General features: G+C 41.3%; 1 protein-coding gene across 1 annotated transcript in view; it reads right to left on the bottom strand.

Moving 5' to 3' along the window:
* The window catches only part of MYBPC1 (myosin binding protein C1), a 122,315-nt gene that overhangs the window by 83,362 nt on the left and 24,008 nt on the right, over window positions 1-14,945 (bottom strand). The window lies entirely within an intron of this gene.

Raw genomic sequence — 14,945 nt, 5'->3', positions numbered from 1 at the left:
CCACTCATCCGGGAGATGCAACACTCCTTGCCTTTGCCAAGCCAGGAAACCAGACAGAAGGAATGGAAATCCTATCTGTAGCAAATGCACCGAGCCACTAACCGCAGCCACTGGGCTGCCCTCCTCTGAAGCTCCTACTTAAACTATGAGTATGTAGGCAACAGAAATGCAGGTCATGTTAATCAGGGGTTACTAGGATTTATTTTCTTACGCACTTTTAGGATTTTGAGACAAAACTGTAGTTATTAGTGCAATAGATGAAGTGGTCTTCAAGGTTTTCATGCTATTAGAACACATCTTCATATCATTATCACATATCAACAAGAACTAGGATACTAAACAGGCTGCTCTGTGTCTAAATACATCCAAATGTTGTGGAAAACATATTTTACATCTTTGAATAGGAATTAGAGATGGAACAGTAATCATGTGCCTGTTTATCCTGTAGCCAATGAATGATTGTTTCCTCTACAATCTCTTATTTTCTGGCTATTTAGCCATTTTGTAGACATCTTACAAGGGATGGGCGATCCGTTCCTTTTTTTAAAAGACCAGACTATCATCTGGCTTTTTCTGTTCTATTAATTATGGTGTTTTATTATTTGACTGATTCTTGTGCCTATGAAGTACAGAGAAAGGCATGATCCCTACCTACAGGAACCTAAACAAGGAATGTTAAAGCTATTTTCCTTCTTTTTTCATATCACTATATAGGGAAACCTCCTTGTTATCACTCAGATAATTCATGTCCTTGGAAAGCAAAACAGACTGCTAACCCTGAACAGGCAACTGGAGATTTTGTCCCTCTGTATGTATAGTGACAGTGAGGAATCGATGCACGAACAGATCTAATAACATTGCAGAGATAATTTTGTTCTTGTTTCCCTTTCTTCTGCTCACATCCAGGCACCAAATGCTGTGATGGCTGGAAGCAGAGCCGGGTGAAGAGCAACTGCTGATTCTTTCCAGCATGGTGTTTTCTTAGTGTCCCCTAGTAAGACATAAAGACAGTTTACTTTGCATTTCACCCATCATGTGCCAAGAGGTGCTGAGAACCACGTACCTGGAGATTCCTGTTAATACAAACAGGATTAAATGTGGTCACGGGCTAGCACTGCATCGGTTAGAGAGGACCTCCATAGCAATGTCATGGTAAGACAGGATCGGACGCCAGTGCTTATGCTTTCAGCCTTAAAGGGCTTCCTTTACAGGAAGAGGAAAAAGGATATTCAGGAAGACAGGATCTAACTCATAAACTACCTTTATACTACTAAATAAGTCAGTACTGAGACCACTCACTGGCTCAGAGGCCAAGTGAAAGTCTGTGGTTCTCATCCACACAGTACAAGTCCTTCTTTACCCCAAACCCGGGAGACTGCAGCCAAAACGTCCACAGGGAATGGTTGCTGGCATGTGCCTGAGTTATGCTTAGGCATAGGTGGGAGAGTGCTAGCTGGTCTGAACCAGAAAGGTACCAGGGAGTGTGCTAACCATCCCCCAGCATGGATAAGCACAGGACAACACTTGAACCAATGCCCTAGTCCTGCTTTATTTATGGGTATAGACATAGATAGAAAAAATAAATTGGCTCTATAACCTGTGCTAGGCAGCAAGGGAAGAAGATAGGTTACGGGTGGAAAAATGCTCTTCAACTGCATGAAACAAATTGAAACTGTGGAGTAGCCACTATCTGAAAAATTGCTGATCCTTCCACTGTTTTCTACCCTTACATTGTACTTGTCTAAATCATTTCATTTCATGCTACGTTCTCTTTTACGCTGATAAAAAATTCCAGTGTTGCAACTTCCCTGCAACGTAAATTTTAGTAGTATTGTAAAAGATGCCACTGGTGTAGATTTATTTGTTTCAGTCTAATTCCCAGAGGAGTCCATGCCTCAGCACCTGCAGACACTTCATACTCCAATCTAAGACAATTTAGTTGTTTTAGTTTATTTTTCTTCCTGCACAAATGTTGTCATAATGTTGACTCCATCTAGCTTGTGCCATAACAGTTATTAGTGCCTTGGTGCTATAGGATAGATGTCATTCAGAGCTTGCCTTCTTATACTTCTTTCCCACATTTGCAGAGTACATGGTAGTCACCAAACTTGTCTTATCACTGCATACAGAAGAGGTGTTGATTTTGGCCAACACTTGCCAAATTTCTTTAAGACTCGCTAAAAACAAAGGAAAAAAATGAAAAGAAGGAAATGCTCAAGCTTTTTTGTTTCTTCCACTTTTGTCGTCTCTAAGTTTATGCTTCTTGGATCACAGAGGTGTCTAAACATACTTACAGTTATCCATCCACCCAGCCTGTACAGTCTGTGATAATAAATGCATTCATCTATTCATTCTATGAAGTTCAGATTTCTAACAGTCTTTTTTCCTGTAGTCCTGCTCTGCTTTGATTGCAAATCATCTTGTGAAGGACCTGAGCCAGAAGAGGAAACATTTAGCTCCTCTGTGCTGAACACACAACTCCTGAGCAAGTGAACGGGCCACGAACCTCCTCCTGACTCAGCCAGCAGCCTACTTGCCAAATGACCAAGCCAGACCCTTCACAGAAATCATGAGGTGGAAAGAGTTGAGCTCCACCTTGTTTCTAGCCCACCTTCTGTACTTCAGTAGATAGAACTAGAGGCTGTGCCATCCCCAGCCATTCTTTCGTTAACTTACCCTATTGCTAAAAGCACCCCTGTTTGCACAGGCTGCCTCATGTCTCCGGACTGAAATGTCCTTTCTCATCATTTGATATTCTCCTTCCATAAGTTGGCTTGTGACCTTCTGTAAACTGAACCTCTTCTGACCAAAATTTATTCTCATTGCAGGATGGCTTTTGTGTACCACCATAAGCCCTCTTCTCAGCCACCTCAGGGGCCAAACATGCGAAGCTCTCTGAGCCTTTCCCTTCCGTGCCTGCCCCAATTAATCTTCTGTGGTGTCCTTCCAAAACATGAGTATCCTATTTTAACTCTGTTCAGCTCCTTGAGCAGTTTCCAAACAGCAGCTAACCAAGGCATCAGATAATTAAAACATTCTCTCTTGTCTGTTTTTAATAAATTCTCTTGGTCAAACATCTGAAGCTGTTATTTGCTCTTGCAGCTGCTAGATCTGCATCCATAACTTCATATTTGCTGCTATTCCTAGGACTGGACTCTCTCACTTACTTCAGTCTCTATTCCAGTAAGTCACTGTCTGTTTGTTACCAGAGAAAAATCTTTGTCTTGTCACCAAGCCAAGGATCAGGACATTCCCAGAAGACCTCAGAGACAAATCTTTAACCAAACTATTTAAACAAATGATGCTCTTAGTCATATGATTTAGTTTTAGGTAGTCCTGTGAGGAGCAGGGAGTTGGACTTCATGATCCTCATGGGTCCCTTCCAACTTGAGATATTCTATGATTCTACGATTCTATTTAAAAATTTTCTGCTGAAAGATCTTCTTGACAGTAAGAAAAGCTGATCGACTGAAATAAGAATGCTGGGCAGAAACAATCAGTTTAGATGAGAATGGGAAAGGATTCCCAGTCTGCACAGGACAAAATCTGGAAATAACCCCCAAAATGATTGTGTGTCTGTGTGTTTTCATTAAAAAATAAACAGCATCTTGATTTTGTACTAATAAAGAATCCACATTTTTGAAATATTACATAACAGAAAACAATTTTCATCAGTTTTAATATTTGGAGCTTTGGAGCCTCTAGGAAACAGTCATTTACTGAGCCCAAGGACGCAGCATAGGAAGCAGCAGCAGATGGAGCCTTCCCTCCCATTAGGAGGAATCCATTAATGCCCTTCTCCAGGAGGACACCGGAATGTGGTTTGACAGTGTCCAAGCCCCATTTGAGTCCCATGTCCCCTCTCACCAGGCATAAGGCTTGAAAAAACCCGTGTCTGCAGCAGAATCGCATCATCGTGACATCATTTTGTGCTCAGATTCTGCCTTTGCCACATACTTTATTTAAAATAGGACATTATGGATTTTGGTGAATTTATTTCTTTTGACACCACTGATAATCTGCAGAGCATTTCATCTAGCAATGGAAATATCTAATCAATTATTTCAGTTTCTACCAAGCTGGCAAGTGGAAGACTGAAAATGTATGATCGAAAAATGCACGAGACGGAAGTACCTCAGCATGGAAGAATGCCGCATCTCAGGATATCTGTTACTTTTTAAGTCCCCATCTAATTTGTGCTGGCAGTCCTTTTTGCCTGACATTTTTGCTGAACTTATTGGTGTTGATAAAAGACCCCTGGGTTTACCTGGTCAGCTCAGTTTAAGCACAGCCTTGCAGTACAGACCTTTCAGGAAAAAAGACTTTCCTACTCTGTCATGCACTCTACTTTTCTGCTATGTAAACAAGACACGACCTTGGTTGAGAAGAGACGAGAAATACCTTCTGTATAGATGTAGCATCCACAAATGGGGCCTTACTTTATGTAGCAAGATGAGGGAAGATTAAACCTTAAAGCCTAGATTGCATCTTTTTCCAAGACAGTCGGCTTGGAGACACTTCAAGGCACGTACAAGATGTCGTTGACAGATAAACACCACTTGTCAGCTTTACCTTCTGCCTTACAATGACCCAAAGGGTGACATTACTGTGTAAGCAACACATGCCCCACGGTGTCCTATAGCAGTCAGAGTGTTTCCTTTCTGACAGTAAATTCCAGCACACTGAGGCACTCGGCACCAAAGTCAAGAGCTAGTCCCTAGGTCAGGGCAGCAGTTGTAACGGCAGGAGGAGGAAGGACAGCAGCTTATTTCTGTTGAATGCTTGGTTGGATCAGAAAAAAAAGACGATGAGGGTTGCTAAGAAAGGAAAAGTGGTGTGAATTTTGTCACTGACTTCAAAAGAGCCAGAGCTTATTTCACTCTGTTCTTAAGAGGCAACTTGAAAGAGGGCCCTGCAACCAGGAGAGGAAAGAGACATTGTGGCACTGTTTTTTGTTCTTCCACAAGTGAAATTGGGAGCAGCTCCTCACCTGAGCTATGCCTAGGTAAGCAAGACCCATGTTGGGTATACATGCTCCATCATACTGAAATCTGTCTAATTGTGAATGCCTGATGCAGTATGTCACACAGAAGTTTCTTCGGCCCTGATTTGATCTGTTCGTTAAGCATGTGAGATTTACCTCAGCTGCTTACAAGGAGCACATGATTTGCCCCAGCAGATTATGGTGTATCACACTGGTGTGGTGTCCCCAGCACTGGCCATTGAGGCTTGGGATGAGGAAGACGCCCCTTCATTGCTATAAACCTAGGACTCTGATCTCGGGTTCTCTCTCAGAATTGCATTTTTTTGTGTTTTCTGATGTGAATATAGCATTTCACCACTGAACTTGGTGGATTAATTTTAAATTATTTTCAGTGCATTTGATCTGTCTTACTAGAAGTCTGCAGAATTTCAAAAACAAGCCTATGGAAATTTAGCCCTGGAAATTCCTGAAATTCATAACTATCCCAGCAATAGCACAATTTTTCCCAAATTATTTTTCCAAGTCAGCTTCTGCTCTGGTTATAATTAGTGTACTCCTGTGGCAAAATTCTTCAGGTACCTCTTGTACCCAAAGATGCACACCCCTAGCACAGGGGATTCCAAGTAACCTTGATGAACATTTCTGAGACAATTGTAGAATTAGTCCAATGACAGAAGCAGTGTTTGTAATTAGTGCTCATACAATAACAGTCTTCTATGGTGAAATTGTTGCAAGCCTCCAAACAAAGTATTAGAAATACATTGATATTAAAAAATTGCATTTGATCTCCTTTAGAATTTTAAATACTGCAGTCTTACAAATTTTAATACTTTATAGAGGTGGATAACTATTTCAACAATTCAGAATGAATGATGTAAATTCAGGTGTCATCATTCATTAACCTTCAAAGAAAAGCAACCAAGTTGCAACCATGAAGTGACTAAAAATAAAACTCTAGAATTCACTCTAACTATTTGATAGCCTGGAAATATTGTCAAAGTGTCTGTTCCCATTCACATTGCCACCATCTAAGGTCACCCTCACTATATAGTGATCACTCCATGAAGGTATTTAACAGAAATATATTCGATTCCCAGATATCCAAAGGAGTTCATACACATCCTCATAAGCAGCTTCCTGAACTAGGGCATACCTCAGTTCTCTCCTTGTACAGTGGGGAGGACAACCCATTCTTTTACCCTATAGCTATCATCATACCTTCTCGGTTTCCTTAGAGAGCCTGTGGAGTGTAACGGAGAACTGAAACTGCATTAGTACCTGTCTGCACAGTGGAATCTTAATCTCAGTTGCTACTATGATATATAATTACTATTTACAATGCTGCGTATGGATAGATGGAACAAAAGGTATCAAGTTCTGGGGCTGGTATAATCTTTTATGTATTAAATCACTTGTTCTTAGCATAACTGTGGTATAATTATAACAGTATAATACACTGAGCTAATTCATTTGACATATTAGTAGTATAATTTCCTGGTACACGTCATCCAGTGCCACTGCAGACAGCTGCTATCAGGATGGGTCCATTCTTCCCTCCTTTCTGTCTTCTCCCTCCCTCAGCCAGGAGTTCTTGCTCCCTTCCTCATGCTGGACCTAGTGACTACACAGGATGAGTCAGTTCAGCTTACTGATCGAAGTAAATCCTACTCCTTTGGAGCAGGAGGTACTTTATTTCTGCTGGCTCTGCTAGCTGAAGGAATACTATCTATCTAGCAGCCCTGTGATCACTAGATATGAGGCGAAGGGAGCGCACTGCCACAGGCAGGGGAGTGGGACTGTCCCTCTTAGCTGCAACCTACACACACATAGTGTTAGGTTTAATGGGAAATTATACCCTCGTTGTGTCCGAGGTCCACAGTTTATACACACCCGCTTCCTATTCTGGAAGATAATTGAGATACATGTGAAGTACTGCATATCGATCTCTTAATTCCAAAAACCTCTGTTGCACGGAAATAGATTTTTCTTTAATTTATCCAAATTTTTTTCCTTTGTATTGGATGAAAAAAAATCAAATTCCTTTCAATCATAAGTGAAGCCCTGTGGTGTCCCACTGATTTGCTCAGGAGAGTGAACATGGAATGCAGAGGACAGAACTGAAAAGGCAGCACCGTCCACTGGGAGCACAAAGCAAACCTGCAGTAATTAGCCATGAATCTTCACTTTGGTGGAGGCCTTCACCTTCTCAGTAAGAAACGAGGGTTATTAAGTTTTTGTCATTTGCTCTATGACCCTGTCCAGTCCTCATAACTGTGTGGTTCCCCTTGAACTCAATGGACGCTGAAGATTCAGCTTCTTCCTATGTACGTTATGTGATGAAAGCAACGGCATAGTCCCTTTCTGCACAAAGAAATCTCATCTTTTATGCAACATACTTAATAGGGCTGAATGACAGGAACGTGGTGGCACCACCCTAGCTTCATTTATGAACATCTATTGGCTTTAACAGGAATATGGTGCCAACTTCTATTAGTATTTCCAAAATCTTTGTAAACTTTATTCACTCTGAGTCAGCACTGGGCTGGAAATTCTTGATGTCTTTCAAATGAGCGATGAGGAGATTTTCTTGGGGGAAACCCTGTCTGTGGAAGATTTTTGCTTGAAGTTTTTGGAGAACATCCAGCATGAATTTTAAAGATAGGCTGTAAAACAAAAAGTTACTTGAAGCGGTAAGATTAAAAATTAGAAAAACACTGTTTGAATCAGTTAACAAGGACTAACTGCATCAACTGAGCTTCACAAACAGCCTGGTGAAAGTAGGCTAGAAAGAATATTTTATATAGCAACGAATAAACAGAGACAAGTCGTGAAGATTGAAGATCCATGTGAGGTATTGGATCAAAGAACAGGACACCAGAGATATGGCTCTCACTCTTTGTCCTTGGCTCCTAGTCTGAGGTATGTGCTGCTTACTGTATCTGTGAAACCTGGAAGAGAAATCCCAAGGGTATATATTTCTCCTTTGCCCTGGACTGCATCTATGAAGTTCAGCACACTTGTTTAAACTTTTTGGGGGAGATCCCTTGTGCTTAAGTGTTAGTGAGTGCAGTGCCAGCTTCTGCATCTGAACTCATCTTTCCCATCCATGCAGTCAGTGGAGATCTAGTCATGAGGCTCAGTGCAGTTCCTTAAACATGTCCACACACAGCCATCTGAGAGTGTCCTCTGGTATCCAGCATGGCCTCCCGCTGCCCCTGCAGAGCATGTGGGTCATCAGTAAGTCTGGTGTCAAATCCATTTCTTCCATATGACTAAGTAACTGCAGGTACCTCTGATGGAACTAGACACAAAAGTTTAGGGAGCTGAACACAGCCCTTATCCAATGGGTTTTGTAGGGCAATGCAGAAGTGAATGTTAGAATAAGACGTCTCATATCTTGGATTTCAGTGGTGATACCCCTTACAGTGATGAGCCCCCATGTCAGTGCTCCAGTGTAAATGTTCCGAGAGCCCTGCCCTATGCATCTTTCACATACATTAACGATTGTGAGAGATTTTTAGGCTCATAACTACAACAATATACGGGATGACCAACAGTGAGCCCTCTCATGTGCTGCTCCCCTCTTCCACAGGTTCTTCATGGCAGCTGCCTCAGGGCTTGTTCAGCTGCTCCCTGAGAGGCCACAGCAGATCAGCCCAGTTTGGCTTTTCACCCTTGCAGTGGCTGTGCACCCACAGGATTGCGTGCCAGCCAAAGACTTTTGTCTGTGCAGACATGAGTCACCCATCTCCACCTCTTCTCCACCGCCACCTCTGAGACGTGCTGTTGGCGGTGCAGGGCATCCCAATGTACAGACTTTACAGTCTGGGTTCTGACTATTCCTTTCTCAGTGATAGAATGATGTTTTGGGCCAAATCTTTTCAGTTTAGCTGAAGCTTTACCGCATGGTTTATTTAAAAAAAAAAAAAGTAAAAAAAAAAAAGTTGGCATTGCAGGCACTCATCTATGTGAAAAATTCTTCTTCCAAAAATAAACCCTTCCTGCTCAAGTTAGAGCCTGAGGCTTAGGGTATTAGCAGTCTGGAACCATAACAATACAAACAGGAGAAGCCCAAAGGGAGCTGAACAGTATTTGTGCACTATGGTGTCACTGCTTTCTTATTACCAGTTCAATAACCCTGGTGGGACTGCTTCCGCAGGACTTTTCCCCTGCATACTAACTGCAGAAGCAGGAAAACTGTGTGCCATCTACTGGCACCCAAACAAGCATGACAAACTTTTTTCTTTCAAGTGCAAAATTTAACAAAATGTTCTGCGGCTTGAAATATGCCTGCAGTAAAATGAGCATTTGTATGGTTGAAAATGCTTTTTTGTATAAACTTCTCAGACAGGCAATGGCAGTCCATCGCTTGTCCTGCCCAGCAGGAACCAGCCACAGTCCCAGACTGTCAGTCGCAAGGCTGCTTCCTACGGGAAATCATTTCTACAGGCTTTTTGGCCAAGCTAGTTTGGCAGTACTCCACACTCCCTTTACTACTACCTTCTTGCAGGTATGGGTTAGCAGTTTAAGCAGTTACTATCACCTCAGCTAGCTGCTTCTCACCCTCCTATGGCAGTTATAGATGGCTGCCGTGCTGATCTCAGCTAGCGATGCTAACCGCACACTGAAGTGCACCAGAACTACTCTCTGGTTCTGTTGCATATTCTCAGGCTGTCCACTATTTCAGACTACCTGAAAATGGCCTCTTCTTAAACCCTCCTGCCAGTTTCACCAGCAGCCACCTGGCTAACATGTCCAGGGACTTCTAGTTTATTCCAGGAGAGACTATTAGGTCTCTCCTTCGTATTTCTGCTCACTCCTATCTCCTGTCTCAAATCTCTCGCCCTCTCTTGTTTCTTTTGTTAGTGTTCTGCAATTATTGTCTGTCATGTGCTTTTGTCAAGGATCAAGCTGCAGAGAACTATAAAAATAGAGGGAAAAAAACAAACTATCAGATTTCTGCAATGTCAAAAGGGTCAGCCAGTAGGTTGTGTGTAGCACTATCATTTTTCCTTGGCATTAAACATAGTGAATAGGGACAAATGTCACATTAGTGAATGTCACATCATTTCCTGCTTATGCTTGTGCCTAGTTTAAAAAAAAAATATTAAAAATACAGAATTTGAAGGTGGCTGCCAAACCAAATATTCAAATTTTAGTCTAGTTTTCAGGAGCCCAAAGTTGTAACAGGGAGCTGCAGTCTATGCAGTGCTGTCAGTTAGTCACAGTAATCTGAATATGGGTTGAAGAACCCAAGTTCAGACCCCTAGTTTTTAAAATCCTAGTCTTATTTTACTAAATATGAGCAGGTATGCCAATGGAGTTTATACTGCTTAATAATGAATATGTAGACCAGAATTTCTAATCCCATCTTCTACCACTGTCACCCTGAAGTAGTTCTGATACCTAAAGTACTGAGTCAAATGGGTGAAAAATCTCCATTTCCTTCCACCAGTGATAATGAAAATCATTTAACTGGGAGAAGTCTACCTCTGGCTTCCTGGTCACTTAAAGCTGTTAAACCCACCAACTGGAGTAGACATGGCATCCTCAGGAACTGAGCAAGTTATACAATGGATTAGAAAGATAAAATGCCACCTATCTTCTCCCTGTTGCCAAGCAGGTCTGTGGCACACCGCACAGGTCAACATTTATCCTGATTTGGGAGTCATATAAATATCAGGATAAGACAGTCTTTGTCGTGATAGTCAGACGCTTGTAGGAAGGCTACTGGCACACACATAGTCTTAATGCAGAGGGAGTTAGTGTTTTCAGGACAATAAGAACTTAAGGAAGACTTTAAACAAGAAGTTGAAAGAGTCATAAATTAGAACTAAGAGGTAATTCCATTTCTACAAGAGGCCTCAGAAAAAGAGGGAGTTGTGAAAGAAAACATTTGGATGATGTGATAGGTAAGATGAAAGAGATGCAGGCAAAAAGAAAGTTAAGGCTGGATTACGGCACCTTGAGGGCTCAGGAGAGTGAGAACGTGAAACACAATGTGTCTTGATGAAGAGGGAGGAAGCAGTGAAAAGATGTAAAGTACCAAGGAGTGGAATGATTTCATTGATAACTTCAGCCTGTCTTGGGTTACAAAGTGAGGTTAAAGCACAAAGGAATATTTAGTCTGAAGGTGATATGAATAACTGAAATAGCTCTAGTGCAAGCCACAGTGATGCCAACCAACATGTTAGATTAGCCATACTTGTTCATACAGTTCTGGTGTATGAACAAACATATTTGCACAGAGGTATGCTTCTCCCCAAGTACTCATCCCACTAGCAGTGTTCCTCATTGCAGGTACTGGTGGGAGTGTATGAAGAGGCCTCTGGGAATTCAAGGAAAATGCAACAATCCATCATTCCCTGAAGAAACTCTGCTACCCTCCAGGTAAGGGTGTCATTTCCTGGCACTTGCAGAAAGAAGGATGAGGGTGGCCAGCTCTTGATTCTTGCACAGGAGGAAAGTTTTTTTCAGAACAAATTCAGCTGTCCCTGAAGATGCCCATTTCTCAGAAGTCTAAATAGTTTCATCCATAGCTACACAAGCTAAAAAAAAGAGGGTATATGCACCATCTTGTTTCCAGATGCAAAGGAACATCCAGCTGCCCACAGCTAGACAGACATTGACTTAAACAATATTTGCACTCTCTATCTGTAGGATCTCATACTAGCAAACGCTGCAGACTAAACGGCCTCTGACAAGATGCAAAGAGTTCTTGTATTCTTATAAAGCTGGTTTCTAATCTTATCCTAGACACTAAATTATCCTTCCTACCCTTAGCTGTTTGCATGGAAAAGCTGACTAACTTACTGAGGAAAGGTCCACTGTAAATAATACTAGCCCTTAATTTTTTTACTGTTTAGTAAATGGTGCTACCAGGAACCAGCAAGCTCACACCAAATACTAGTCTACTTACTCAGCAAGTAAGAGCGTACCAAACAGCAAAGTGTTCTTGCTGGAGATGATTGGGGGATCAAAATGTGTTCTCTCTTGTCCTTAATATCAACTTAATATCTAAGTTTATAGGAATCCCTATCTGGGATGCCCTTTGAACAGTTGCATATATATCTCAGATGACATTTACTGAGTTGCTTAGCAGGTCACACATCCCATTTCATAAAAGCTCATCATGCAAAGAACTAAGCAACAATTTTCCAAAACCTTGTAGTTTTCAAGTATTTTCTGTATAGCAAAGATTATAGGGTTGTGGCTTTAGATTTTCCTGGAATTAATTCCCTGTGTGCTGTTCTGTTATTTATGGAATCTATCGTGGTCACTTTTTACACCTTCCCTCCTCTTTTTTGTTAAAGTAAAAAATTTTCATCTTGGAATCTGCTACCTTGTGTGTACAGCCCACCACTTAAACATTGTTCATTTGTCTCATTTTCCCAGTCTACCCATATTTCTCTTTTACAACATTGTATGCAGTGAAGCTTCTGGAAGAAGGCACTGGAAGACACATTTTTGAGTCAGCGGGGTCCTTCAAACTCATTGATCCTGCTACCAGCAGACATGTGCGTCTTCAAGTATGTTCTCCAGTGAGCACTGAGTAGCAGACGTAGCCTGCACATTCAAATGATGAAGGTGACACTGTCAGACATAGATGAAAAGGTTTAAATCTATTAACTTCCCTTCTAGGGGTTGTAGCTCTTTTCTTGAGATCTGTCACTGAGGTACATTTTGGCTCAACCTTTCTGGACACCTCCTCTTCACTGACATTGCTTTCCTCACTGGAGGTATCATGGAAGCTGTATTGTGCTGGCAGTATCCCTTGGCACAGTGTCAGTCTGACTCATCTTCCGTTTCATTACCGGGTCTGAAAACAGCTGCAGCTGTCAGAGGTTTGCAGTTACTTTGAAGTATTATGATAAAACTATACTCACTAAATTATTCTGGTAAATACGACCTCCATGGTATCAGAAGGAAAGCACAAAAAACGAAGTCTCTTTCAATGCATTAAGGTCACAATTCCCCAGACTTGCTTGACTTTGAGCAGTTGCATAGTAATCAGTAATGGCAAACCAAAAGCTAACACTCTGTTGCAGGGTGAAGAAAAAAACAACTAAGACAGAAAATATAACAGTAGAACTGCAAAATATAGTGTAGCGTAATATAATGCATAGTGTAATGTAGACATCTTTACAACTTAATTTTTTGCTATTACTTGAATTTATTTTTAGTGTGCAATGGGAGTGTTTCATGAGTGTAGTATTTTTTCCTTTAATTTATCATTTCTTCTAAAGAGGACTATAAAGGCTACGATTCTTATGTTCTGCATAATTCTTGGAAGCTATAATATCTTTTTTTTATGTATGATGAATATAATTTTTCACGTGCATCTAATTTACAGATAAGTACATGCAAACTGCACTCCAAGTGCTGACTACATTTATTAAAAAGAGCCCCATGCATAATATCAGCACCTAGTAAACTTATAAGCATATGAATAACTTGGCTGCAAGAACAGGTCCACTAACATAAATAAAATAATTTACACTACAGTGATGAGTGCACTGTAGGTCCTGCCATGTAAGCCTACCCATTTAGAGGATACCTACCCAGTATTTAAACTGAGTAGTGTTAGCAGGTTTAACTGTGGCAGCCAGGAATACAGCACAGGCTGCAAAACCCACACGAGAGTTTGGATAGATGTTCGGAGGGGCTTTGCAGGCTGTACGGAGCTCCATGGTACTGTGACTACACTGCAGTCAGTCCTTGAAATCGTTTTCTTTGAACTGCAGCCATGACAGGGCAGACTTAATCTCTGAATAGCCGGTTGTTCAGCTCCAATCTACTGTTTCTGAACTGGCCTGAGAACAGTTATTTATCTATTTTCACCATCCCAGCCAGGAACTGAAGAAAAGGAATAGGTGTGCTGTCAAAGCTCAAAGACAGATTATGTCTATTTAAGAGGCAATTTTTAAAGCTTGTGTTTTCCTAAGTGCACTCTTTAAAATTAACTGGATTTATCATGTGCAATTCTTTATGCAGTTTCAAACTAATATAATGATGCTGGATCAAACACATCTTTCTGTAAAAAGCACTCATCTTTTACAAAATCTTTTACAAAATGTCAAAGGCATTACAGCAATACAACAAGTCTTTGCTGGAGCATACAAAGATTCCTGTTTAATTTCAGTGATTTTATACTTTTTCCTGCCCAGGAGAATCCCATCATTCAAGTCGAGCCCTGGGTTCCCTTGATGAAGTAGGTTGTTCAGATGCAGACTGGCTTTCGCTTCTTTTTACAAACCATTTTCCTCAAAACCAGACAGGGTGTCAAGGCACCCGCTGCAGTGAGGGAGGTAACAACATGTAGTATTTGTTGTTTAGCATCATTTTATCACCGAACAGACAGAGCTCTGAGACAACTGAATCCAGCCTTATGCCAATGACCAGGACCAGCACAAGCGAGCTGAGACTAGCTGGGACCAAAAGGTAAGCATGTACAGAAAATCGCCCCAGAAGTGTCAAAGGGGAGGTGACACAAGAAATAAGAAGCACATTTGATTTTAACTGTTCCTTGGGCTGCAATATTCTAATTCTGTTTAATTTTTTAAAGATTTTGGCACTTCAGTTTGCCCACAAACTAGGTTAGAGGTTCAGTGCAATGTTGTTTTCTCCCACTGTGATATGTGCAGGCAGCCACTTGACATTTATGTTGTTTCGGAGTAATATATCACAAGGAAAACAAGCAGTTGCCGTTCCCGATGATGTCAAGGTGATGGCATGATGGAAGTCTTCGTACTATCCCTGGAATTGCAAGACAGGGGACACTTGCTGTCTGGGCAGCCATAGGCAAGGGCTACTTTGCGTAGCACCCACTGTGCTCTTGAAGTGGAGAAATCAGAGGGGATATATCTGAAGTCAGATAAAATAGGAATGGGTTCAAACTTTTGCAACACCCTTTGGATCCCCTGCATTCTATTTTAAAGGCCTTTTTAATATGTATTTATCC

Source organism: Opisthocomus hoazin, chromosome 8, assembly GCF_030867145.1.
Source record: "Opisthocomus hoazin isolate bOpiHoa1 chromosome 8, bOpiHoa1.hap1, whole genome shotgun sequence".
NCBI classification, from domain to species: Eukaryota; Metazoa; Chordata; class Aves; order Opisthocomiformes; family Opisthocomidae; genus Opisthocomus; species Opisthocomus hoazin.
Note: the sequence above shows the minus strand (reverse complement) of the source record. Positions and strands in the feature narration are given on the sequence as shown.